This window comes from Malus domestica, chromosome 02, assembly GCF_042453785.1.
Source record: "Malus domestica chromosome 02, GDT2T_hap1".
NCBI lineage: Eukaryota > Viridiplantae > Streptophyta > Magnoliopsida > Rosales > Rosaceae > Malus > Malus domestica.
The window spans coordinates 27,262,163-27,274,707 of record NC_091662.1 but is presented as its reverse complement, the minus strand read 5'-3'; the positions used below and the strand labels follow the sequence as shown (position 1 = coordinate 27,274,707).

General features: G+C 34.9%; 1 long non-coding RNA gene across 1 annotated transcript; it reads right to left on the bottom strand.

The window, feature by feature from the left end:
* Positions 1–1,177: 1,177 nt before the first annotated feature.
* Positions 1,178–2,885, bottom strand: LOC114823776 (uncharacterized). The gene is made up of 3 exons (XR_003771727.2): positions 2,725–2,885; positions 2,420–2,499; positions 1,178–1,540 (listed from the first exon to the last, which is right to left on the bottom strand). It is a non-coding gene; the product is annotated as an uncharacterized lncRNA (long non-coding RNA).
* Positions 2,886–12,545: the final 9,660 nt, after the last annotated feature.

Sequence of the window (12,545 nt, the reverse complement as noted above, 5' to 3'; positions counted from 1 at the left end):
TTTTTTTAATCTAATGGTCATAATTAAAAGTTAAGATTATTGTCATTAATTTAGTAGGGGAAGTGGCAATGACTTGGAATAAATTAACATAAACCTCTACTAAAAATTTAAAATATTTTGAAAAGAGTCATGTTTCACCTAAACCATTCATCTTCCTTGGCGAACATCATCTTCTTCATGCCATTGTGTTGTGCGTCAAATAAAAGTTGTTGCTGAGTCTGATTAGTTCTTTTGTTTATATTGTTGTGTATTTAATTAATATATATATATATATATATATATGTATATGGTGTTGCGTGCATAATGGGAGAAAGGCTGCAGTGCCTTGTGTGAAGAAACACAACCAAAGGTTGCAGTGCCGTGTCTTTTGGCAAAAGGAGCATGGCTACAGTTCCATGTTTCTACTGCAATGCCGTGTCTTTTGGTAAAAGGAGCATGGTTGCAGTTCCATGTATCTTGGATGAAGAAGCACAACTAAGGGATGTGTCCCTTGCTATGAAATCAGAAAGTTATGACTTCTTGCAGTTTCGTGTCACTTACAATGAGATTTCATCTTTTTAGAAAATGAAAGATGCAGCAAGGTGCGACTTTGATTAAAAGATGCATCCATTTGGTGGTAATGATGCAGGAAAGAACATGACTTTTTATAAGCAGACTTTGATCCATCTTCAAAGTGTCACACCCCAAAACTAGAGATGTGAGATTAAGAGAAATAACTAGAACAAAGTGGTTGTTCAAGGGTGCAAAACAAATCTCATCTTAAGATTATGTCAACGAAAATTTAAATTCCACAATTCCATTAAACCAAACTACAAAAGTCAATTTAAAGAAATAGAGTTAAGGATCTCATGGTAAGACAGACTACAAAAGCGACCTGAACCGTAAAATTCACCGAAAATAGCTCGTTCAACCAAAACAAGTGAAAATTTCCAAATCCAAAGTAGACACATGAAACTAAGTTGTGTCAAAATTTCATTGATTTTCAAGTTTGGGAAGTATAGGAAAATTTTAAAACTAAAACAGGCATGCTGCTGTTTTCCTGTAAAAACAATTTCAGCAGCACCAAATTACTTTGCAAATAAAACTGTCTATATTCCAAAGAACAAAAATCTGAAATTTTGCAACATACCACTTAGGTAATAGACACCCACAGTTTTAAACATAACCAAGTTCATAGTGGTTCTTCAAGAGCCATTCATAAAACCTTATAGATTATAATGAGTTCACAAAAGACCTTCAGGGCTTCTAACAAGAAAACATTTTCAGGCCATTTGAGGAAAGTGTACATGAGCAAAACTATACAAGCCAAAAGACAAGTACTTACATATACATAGTTTTCATAGCCCAGGTAAGTAGAATCTCCAACCCACCGAAGTCGACATCATTTTAGTCTACTACGCAACAAAAGGATCTTTTACAGACAGAGACTAACTATACAAACACTTTGGCAGCTCACCCAAAATAAGTATACGTCTGGACTCCCTTCTACTAGCCCACACTAGAGCTGCCACTTGAAAATCAACTAGTCGACTCTACACACCTGAAAGTACATGTTTAGAAAAACGGGTGAGCATAAAATGCCCAATAGGGGTTTTAAAGTAAGTCCGTAGTCATTTAAAATTTATGGTGCACACCAGAAAGTAATAAGAGTGATTCAAAACCATTTATATTCATTACCACGAAATCCAACAATCTGAAATATGCTCTAAAAAAATGCTTGGAAGTAACATATGACAGAAAAACCAAAGTTTTAGAACATTAGTAGCGTTGATAACAACAATACAACACACAGGTTCAGAGTCACTTCCTTTTTCATAAGGATAAGAAAGCCATTATCATTTAAAGAAACACAAACACAACTAATCTCAAAGATTTTTTGTTATCCCCAAACAATTGACTAGCAGATTGGAAAGAACTGTGGTAATATCTGGGCAATTTACATATCACATGTATTTATCACTTTTATAACTCATTCTCACAACCCACACATGAAGCTCTCCCCGAGGAAACATTGGGTCATTGTGCCCATAATCAACAACTTCACGGGTCATTGTGCTCATTCATACATTTCTCAACATTCACATCTGCACAGGTATTATACTACTTTCCATCTACTTTTACAATTTGAACACTCGTATCAAGATGCTTCAAAATTCGACATTGAGTAAAATATCAGGCATGCACATCAAAACAAAATCTTGAAAAATCATTTCAATCACTTTAAACTCACCAAAGTTGTAGCAACGGAATTCGAATCATTAAGACCAAACCATAGAGAAATATTTTCTTCACTTTTTTCACATAATCGAAAAAGAAAAACATTTTAGGTAAGCTTCAAATAATGCTCAAATGCCAACAATCCTTGATCAAGTAAAAATGAAAAACCCAAAATATTTTATTTTTTATTAAACTCCCCTACCTCAACACAATTTCTTGATATTCAACTCCCAGGGTGTTCGTCAACTTGTTCCGTAGTCACCTTGGCCTTCTCCTCCTTATCTATAAGTAAGAAAAATCATAAAATCATCACACATCACTTATACAAAATATCAGACAACGAACCCTAATTCAAGGTTAATTGGGGACTTTAATCAAACACTTGGTGCTCAACTCTAAAACTAGAACATGAACTATGATACTTTCATGTTTCCTACTCCCACCCAAACTAATTCATGAGTTATCAAACCAAATAACAATTAGATCCCAAAGGTAAGAAATAGATACCTTAAATGGAGACAAAAGAAAGATCCTCACTTGTTCTAATCTTCACAAATAAAGGAAAAGAAAGCTGATTTCCTCCTCTTCAATTTTCTTTTTGACAATTTAAGGGCTAAAAGGGATAAACCTTTTCATTCCTTTCGGCTAGAAGGGAAAGCAGCAAATATGAGGGGGTTTTCTAGAAACCCCATCCCCTTTTATTCCCTTTTTCAAACGATAGCTTTCCCTTTTCTTTTATTTTTATTTCTTTTCATTTAGTTCTTCTCTTTTCCAGCCAAAGCTTGGTCTCAAAAGTAAGAGAACTTTTAATGGCCACAAGTTACTGATAAGTGATTTGAATAAGCACTGAATAATTTATATAGCCTATTCTAGAATGTTAGTGCATACTGCTATGATATAGAGGATGAAATTTAAATTCTTAATGAGGTATAATAATATAAGATGTTAGAATAGCAGGAACATATACAAGTAACCTCACCTATATAAACATAAGGAGTGGTGCCGCTTCTACCAAGAAATTTTTTTGGGTTTTCTCTTGTAAATGTTTATGAAACCATGATGTAGCACATGGCCATAATAGTGCTAACTAGACACAAAATTTTCTCTAAGGAAGCTATAATATGATCATGTGTGTAGCCTTTTCCTGTTTTGACTGATAAATACATAGTTTAAGGTATGGAAAGGCCACTATTGTATTTGTAAGAACTTTGAGATACTTACACTAATTGAAGGTTAAAATTGAAAGATACCATTTTGTATGCATGAACATATGTGTATGATTAAAGTTAATGATAGAAAAAAAATTGATTCATTATAATATTTTTAGTTTTATATATTTTGAGATAGAGGAGAATTGTTACATGTTTCCAAGTATATGAGCATATATATATTATTGAAATAGGGAAGGATTGTTGTGTATTTCATTAATATGTATATATATATATATATGTATATGCATATGGTGTTGCGTGCATAATGGGAGAAATGCTGCAGTGCCTTGTGTGAAGAAACATAACCGTGTCTTTTGGCAAAAAGAGCATGGCTGCAGTTCCATGTTTCTGCTGCAATACCGTGTCTTTTGGTCAAAGGAGCATGGCTGCAGTTCCATGTATCTTGGATGAAGAAGCACAACTAAGGGATATGTCCCTTGCTATGAAATCAGAAAGTTATGACTTCATATAGTTCCATGTCACTAACAATGGGATTGCATCTTTTAAAAAAAAATGAAAGATGCAGCAGGGTGTGACTTTGATTAAAAGATGCATCCATTCGGTGGTAATGATGCAAGAAAGAACATGACTTTTTATAAGCACACTTTGATCCATCTTCAAAGGGTACCATAGTATCTATAAATAGCCTATATTGGCTGCATATTTGGATATACAATTCTTCAAACAATATTTTCTTATCATCTTTCTCTCCATCAAAATTAATTTACAAACATGTATATTGTTGGTATATAAGTAGCATGTATCCCTGCAACACAATTTTAATATGCTAGTTACACAATATTAGTAGTAATATTGAGAAATTCCATAAGAGAACCAATTATATCTCCTGCAGTCAAAAGTAGCTAGGTGAAGCAATATTCAAATTCTTATGTCACTTTCTTAATAGCAATAATTACGTTGTAGTCAAAGTTGTTTCTGAATATTTAGTTGCTTATTTCGATAAAAAAAACTTGTTAATACTACCAAAATAAAGAATTCAAGAACAAATAGTCAAAATTATTCTCTTTTAAAAGCTAGTTGAAGAGCACCGTTCATCATGTGAGAGGCGCTATTGTTGCTTAACAGTGAACTCCCCAAAATGCCTATCACGTTGGTCTTCAGCAAGTGCTTTCCTCCTTTTTTTTTTTGTACAGTAAGATGATGATTTTACTACGCATTAGTCATCCTTCAATAGCTTTTTTCTTCTGTTTGAGAAGGGTAGAAAAGCCAGGGGCTTCCATTTTCTTCTAGATTCATGTACACGTGTTGGTCATCATGGGATGAGTGTCACTTTACTTGGCTCTTCTTCTACTTTTGCTTCTCTTTTGTTTTCTTTCTCATAATACTCATCGTGATCTCCCGTTCTCTCTTAGAGAATTAAACCATCTATGTCGTTCTTGCTCAAAAACCTCAACCCATTGTATTTCCATCGGCATTTTAGGTTTGCATGCACGAATTCATTTCGTATTTGAACAAAATTTTAAACCAAGAAAGTGTTGGGACTGACAAGCGTGCTTCAAATCAGCATGTTATATAGCTCCGTTTGATTTAGATGAAGAATTCAATTGGATTTCTGGTGTGAGATTTGTTTGATTGTTCGTTTTTTCTTGAATTATTCTGCTGAAAATTAGTTGTGTTTTGGAAATTCTTTGAACATAATTGACATAGATTCTTCAATTTTTGTGGGTTTAGTTAGGATCCCTATTTTGAATTATGGAGGGGTTCACTTTCTTTTCTCTTTTTTTTTTCTTTTCTTTCTTTAATTTGATAGTTAAAGGGACTTGGTGCACCAAATAAGTGGGTGGGGCTTCCAAATGTACTTTTGCATGATGGAAAATATTTGTATATGATGTGTGTTACTTATATCCTTAATTTGGTTGTCAATGATGATATAAAGTGATGATATAAAGTTGTTGAATATGACAATACAAAGCACTCATAATGCGGTTAGGCATGTAAGATATTCCCTTTAAAGGTTGGAGAACTTTAAAAGGTGTGTTGAGAAGTGATAATAGACAACAAAGGGCTTGTGATTATGGATGTCCCTACTAGGTGGAATTCCACATTTTAATGTTGGAATCGACTTTGAAGTTTAATAAGGCTTTTGATAGATTGAAAGTAAATGATTGTCATTATCTGTCATACTTTGTTGAAGACAATCATGGTAATATGAGGGAGGAGCCACCTTCGATTGACTATTGAAGTGAGGTAGAGATACTTGCAACCTTTTTGAGACTTTTTTATGAAGTCACTTTAAAAATATGTTGTTTTAATACTTCAACAATACATACTATTTTTGGTGATTTGTTTAAGATCAAAAGTCTCTTGCATGAAAACAAAGATAATCCATTTTTGTCTATGATCTCCATGTTGATGCAAGAAAAATATGACAAATATTGGGGTTCAATTGACAATATGAATCAATATCTTTTTGTTGCACTTATGCTTGATCCTTGCTATAAATTGGATAAAGTTGTTGATTATGTTGAGATACTAATAGATGATGACAAAGAAAAAGTTCAAAGTGCCACAAATGCGATGAAGGATTTGTGGTGAAGGATTTGTTGATTGATTTTTAGAAGATTCATGAAAAGATGTCTTTCGGTACACAACAAAATACAAGTAATGGTGGTAGTTCTTAAATGACGAGTGGAGGTATTTCATTAAGCATGACAGAAATCGAAAGAAAGTTGAAAGAAAAGATTGAAATGAGAAAAGCAAAAGGGAGTCCGGATTGTGCACAATAATGTGGATAGATATCTTTCCGATCCTTTGATATATATTGAATTGGTGGAGGGTGAATTGGGTTTCTAAGTATCCTATTTTGGCACGTGTTACAAGAGAATTTTAGCACAAGTGGACTGATAATTAATTCATACTGTAGTTATTTGAGTCCAAAAAATGGTGGAGACTTTGATTTGTACCCAAAATTGGCTTGGTTTATCCATGTTGCATTACTTCATGAGCCAACCATTGATGAGATTGCGTTTTGTGAAAGAGCCGAGAAAGGTAATTTTATTTATTGCATTTGATTTTGTTAGATTATTTTAAGTTAATTTTAATTACATGTTCATTCTTTTTTTATTTGTATGTAGTAATGGCAAGTTGAAATTTAAGAAAATGTGCTATGTTGTCCTTAGGCCGACTAAGCGTTAAGAAGCAAACTCTCATTCAAACTTGAGTGTTGAACTTGAGGACTTGAAGAGGTGTGGAAGACATGAAACTTTGCATGTTTATTTGAATTTATGATTTTAGTTGCAATGTTTATTTAAGCGTAGAAGAATTGAAATATGATGTTTATTTTAAGTTGGACTTTTAGAACACTTGAACTTTGTTTTTTTTTTTTTTTTTTTTTTGTCCAAGTTGGACTTTTGGAAGACTTCAAACTTTGATGTTTATTTTAAGTTTTGGACTTTGGAAGATTTGATTCTAGTTAACTTTGAATGTTTGAGCTGTGATTTTAATGTCTTTGGTTTTAGATGGAATGCTTGTTTTATTGATTGTGTTGGAATTGTCGCTTCGAAGTTTTCTTTAAAAACAAAAAAACAAAAAAAGAAAGAACCAAACTGGAACCGAACTAATAAAAAACCGAACCAAAAGAAAACCAACGAAAAACCAAATTGAATAGTAATTCGATTCGGTTTCAGTTTTGGCAAAAAACCGAACCGAATTGTATCAAACCCACTTCTACATATTTCCACCAAGCCTAACTTTCTTTCCCTCTCTTCCCCCATGTGCCTCACTTATGGGATTTCTTGCAAAATGTCCATAAAAGAAAGAAACCTTTGTCACGCCCCGATCCCGACATACGTCCCGGATCGACATGTGACGTCATCAAGTATCTGTATGTCTAATATACGTTACCTCCAGGATATGGCAAAGTACAACTCGAGCATCGACACATAGTAATTTTTCGTGTACTTTATGGTTGCATCTAACCTCCTTGTTAGACTGCCTACGTACCATAAACAGGGATCAAGCCATTTGTAGTTCATCGTTTCACTACACTCGAACATTCATCACATAAATCACTATGTCTCAACAATATACCACAATGCATATCATGCAATTTTCAAAGAACAAACAACGAAGCACAATCATATTCTCGAACCATATTGATCAACAAGTCTAATCATAATGCCAACAATCACAACCAACGTCATTCCATAACCACATTATCAATGACACATACAATACACCAAAATGCAGGGCTAGAGCGACACAGTTCGGCCAAAGCCTACATCTCTGAAAAATAGGATTTCGAACCACTCAACGAAATCCAACAACATCAAGTTCTAGACCACTCAACAAAACCAAAATACCAAATGAGATTTCGGGCCACTCAACAAAATCCAAATCAGGATACGATTCCGGATCACTTAACGGAATTGCAGAGTAAAATGTATTTCGAACCTTTCAATGGAATCCGAGTGGATACGATTCTAGACCACTCAACGAAATCACGGAGTGCAATGCATATCAAACCACTGAATGAAATCCAAGCTGGATACGATTTCGGATCACTCAACAGAATCGCGGATCACAAAGGATTCCGGACCTCTCAACAGAATTCAGACGGAGCAGGGAACCAGACTACTCAATGGAACCTTAGCAGATACTCAGTTCCGGATCACTCAATGGAACCAAGTGGAAGGCCAATAAATATAGCAACGCTCGAAGAACAAGATATGAAACAAATACTCAAAATACAAAAACTCAACAAAACACGAAATGGAACAAAGCATAAGGTACACAATTAGAACGGCTCAACGAAACAAGAAATGAAATAATGATACGATATATGAAACAAATCTCGACGCAAGAAACCCCATGACAATGGGTTCATGGTCCACTACTAGCCCTCACATTTCATCACATAAGGCCAAACATATAAATCAAACCATATTTCCAATATGCATGTCAAATCACATTTCATCACCTCATGCCAATCATACAATCATAGCACATTTCAAATATACACATCAAATCACTTCTCGTAAATGTTTTCAATCCACAACCAAATTACAATTCACGTATGTAGATCGGTGGTAATAAAATAAAATAACAATTCAATATAAATCATCTATATTATAGTCACTTGTACGTAAATCAAGACACATGTCGTCGCAATGAGCCCACTACGCTTCATGAAATCTCAACCCCACTCTAAGATAACCATCACGCTAGAAGAACTTGGTCTAGTTGACTAAAAAGCCAATCATCGATCAAGGTCGAAAGTAGGGTCCACAACTCTAGAAATCTAAACCGGAGGATCCACCTAACAGATTTCTAATCCGTAACATCCCAAAGTCCACATTATGCTTCTAGAACAACATACTAAAATTTCATTACGATCTAACGATTGAATCTTCACCAATCACGAATTCAAGTGGCGGTTGACGTTTTATTTTTATGAACTTACAAATCAAATTCGGGAAGATCCGTAAGTCAGATTCTCGATCCATCAGTTCCTAATGTCATCAAATATTATGTTCTATAACGCATTAAAGTTTGGTGACGATCCAACGGTCGGATTGTCGATTCATATATAATTAAGTGACGTATTATAATGGAAATAGGTTCAAACAATCAAATTCCATCAAGCGGGTATCAAATCCGAAATCAGGGCATCCAATTTAGCTTATAAAGGCATCGTCGACCTACTGGCCACGCGCCGTCGTCTCGATTCATCGGAAAATTCAACTAATTCTAAAAATTACCAAAATTCACAGAATTGTAGATTTCAAAGAGTAGAGCAAGTTTTATACCTGTGGCTAAGTCCAATTTGGCCAGGAAAAGCTCCAATTTCCCTCGAACCCGCCGGAAACCCTAGAAATTGGTGGCTTCCGTCACCTCCGGTGCTCCGCCACCCCTATAGTTATTTGGGCTTTGTTCTCGACATGGTTTCTCGCGGCACCCACGATGTAAACCCTCATGAAATCACAATCAATTTTCATCGATTTTAGCTAGAATTGGATGTTATGATGTGGTGATGAAGTTTGGTGGTGATGAGAGGTTGAAGAAAGCCAAAAAATTGGACAGAATAGTCGTCGGAATGGTCACAGATGGCGGGTCGGGTCACGTGTACACAGGTCACAGAAGGGGGAAATCCCGTTGGGTGTTTCTCACCCCCTCTCATTTTTCTCCCAACTCTATCCTCCCATTGGTTCACATCCTCCCTTTTTTTTTCCTGATTAGCCGCACCCCACCCTCATTTCTCTTCTTTTCTTTCAATCCCAGCCATCCATCTCTTTCCTTTCTCCATCACAGCCATCCACGTGGCCTTCCAGATTTTGTGGAGCATTCCAGATTATGATCAAATGACCATTTCGCCCATAACTTTGCTCGTTCATAACTTATTCGTTATAACTTCGTTTCATGAACGGTTTGCACCCACACGTTCGTGAGATCGAGCTCTAATCGTGTAACGCCCCACCCCGAAATATTTATTTCGAACAAACATATCGATGATAGGCCCAAACTAAACTCTTGTTTATTTAATTACCATTAAACACGATTCTTTATTTAAATTCCTTCATCCCTCACAAAATCTATAACCATAATTTACTTACCACATCAAATGATATTATTTCCAATTAATCACCATTTTCTTCTCTTAGATCCAATTTTCCAACTAAAGATTAATTCTCTTTTAAATTAAGGCTGCATCTAACTCTGTTAGACTACCTACGTACCCTTGAGCGGGATCAAGCATTTCGTAGTTCACAATTTATTCTTTTATCCATTTCCTAAAACATTCTAGTAACGGAAATATTCAACATTAGCTTTCACAATCGAATTACGTCACTTGGGTACCAATTACGGATTTAAAATATCATAATCTGCACAATGTCGGCCCAGTGGCCACGCAACCGCCACCCATGGCAGAGCAAGTTTTATATCTATGGCCAAGTCCAATTTGGCCAGGAAAAGCCCCAATTTGCCTCGAACCCGTCGAAACCCTAGAAATGGATGTCTATCAATTCGTCCAATACGCAACACCACTACCCCTAAAATTGTTTGGGCTTTGTTCCTGACCTTTAGAGGAGTGTTTTGGTGGGTAATTAATGGAGATAGTTGCACAAATGGTGGATCTCAGGCATGGTTCTCTTGCGGCACCCATGGTGGTTTTCGTTCCACATTACAACCAAATTTCATCAAATTTTTGTGTGGAAATGGAAGAGGGAGGGTTGTGAGATGTTTCCCAAGTGTTTTCTCGACTTAATTCGTCGATAATTAACCGGGAAACCATCGGGTTTCATGGTTTCCGCTAGCCGGTTCACATGGGTCAAGAGACCCGATTTTCCCCTACTTATTCTTCTCTCATTTCCCTCCCTTCTCCCCTCTTCCCTTCCGTCCATCTCTCTCCTTTCTCTCTCTTTACTCCTGATCCCAGCTGTCCACGTGGCTCCATCAGATTGCTCCAAAAAATCTGGAGCCTTTTAGAGTGAAGGTTAAATTTACTAAAATGCCACCAACTTTGAACGTTAATAACTTCTTCGTTATAATTTCGTTTCACGAACGGTTTGTGCCTACGCGTTCGTGAGATCGAGCTCTATTCAAATATGCAAAGAAATATGATAAAATATATGAGGATAAAATTACTTCCTCGTATAATTACATTAATCCACTAGGGGCATTTTCGTTAATTTACACTTAACGAAAAATTATATTAATAATAATAAAATCTGGAAGCGGGATTTCACATTTTCCCCGTTCGAAATTCATAACAATAAATCGATTTATTTTCGATTTTCTCCACATATTCATAATTATGAATATCAAATTCATATATTTAAATTTTCAGGGTATTACATTCACCCTCTGTTACAATAAATCTCGTCCTCGAGATTTCAACCACCATGTTATGAAAAGAAATTAGGACTATTCCACCCTTCCATTTATAGTGAACCAAGTCATATGATTTTATTCAAGCTCCAAAATAAATAGATCAACAAAGAATCATCATGATTCACAGACTTTTCCTCAAATTTCCAACCACATTTGTTTGAAAAATATACCAGAACTTCTAACCTCACACATTGGCAAAATAAATATCCACATCAAGCCACAATCTTCATGGCTTAAAATAAATACTAGGTTATCAAACCATATCTACCGTTGGTTAGATAAATACTAGCATAATAATCCAAATCATCGGTAAACCATTTTCCATCTTTGGTTATACACAATCGTTACCACAATTCTTTCTCAAAATTTCTTGTCACAATCACTGGCGATACCCAACATTAGAAATTTTTTGTCATATTCATCATTACCAAAATAAATATCATACATTTCAGCCACAACCATCATCAGTCAAAGAGATATCAGAAATGCAAGCCATAATCATCATCGGCTAAATAAATATCACACTCACTAGGTAATGGAAAGAAAGTTAAAACCAAATCTACCATACCGTTAACATTGAATGAAATCAAAATTCATTTTATGATTTCATTCATTTCCACAATTAAACTAAATTACCCATAGTAAATTTAAAAGCCTTTTAAATATTTCTTTCAATTGTTTCTCTTTTAAATTCCTTTCAAGTGTAACCAAAGATTGAATAAATTAGTGACTCACACTTCCAGAGCATTATTCACATTCCATCAACCAAAGGAGAGAAATTTATATATCACGACTCTAACGGTCAACGAAATTAAACCTGATTAATCTTTAGTTGGAAAATTGGATCTAAGAGAAGAAAATGGTGATAAATTGGAAATAATATCGTTTGATGTGGTAAGTAAATTATGGTTATAGATTTTGTAAGGGATGAAGGAATTTTAATAAAGAATCGTGTTTAATGGTAATTAAATAAACAAGAGTTTAGTTTGGGCCTATCACCGTTATGTTTGTTCAAAATAAATGACCTCGAAAGGTCTATGGATTTTAGATAATTAATTCCCAAACTTCAAATTTCGTAACTAATTTAATTAAAATCTAAATTCAAATAAATTAATATAATTCCCAAAAAATAATATAAAATCTTAACAAGATAAGTACGTTGATTATAACAGTAAAATCCAAGAATGAGATTTCACAACCTTACTCATTGTTATAAAGTAGACATGATTAAGAACTTAAAGATGACCACCAGCATATCAACTCCTC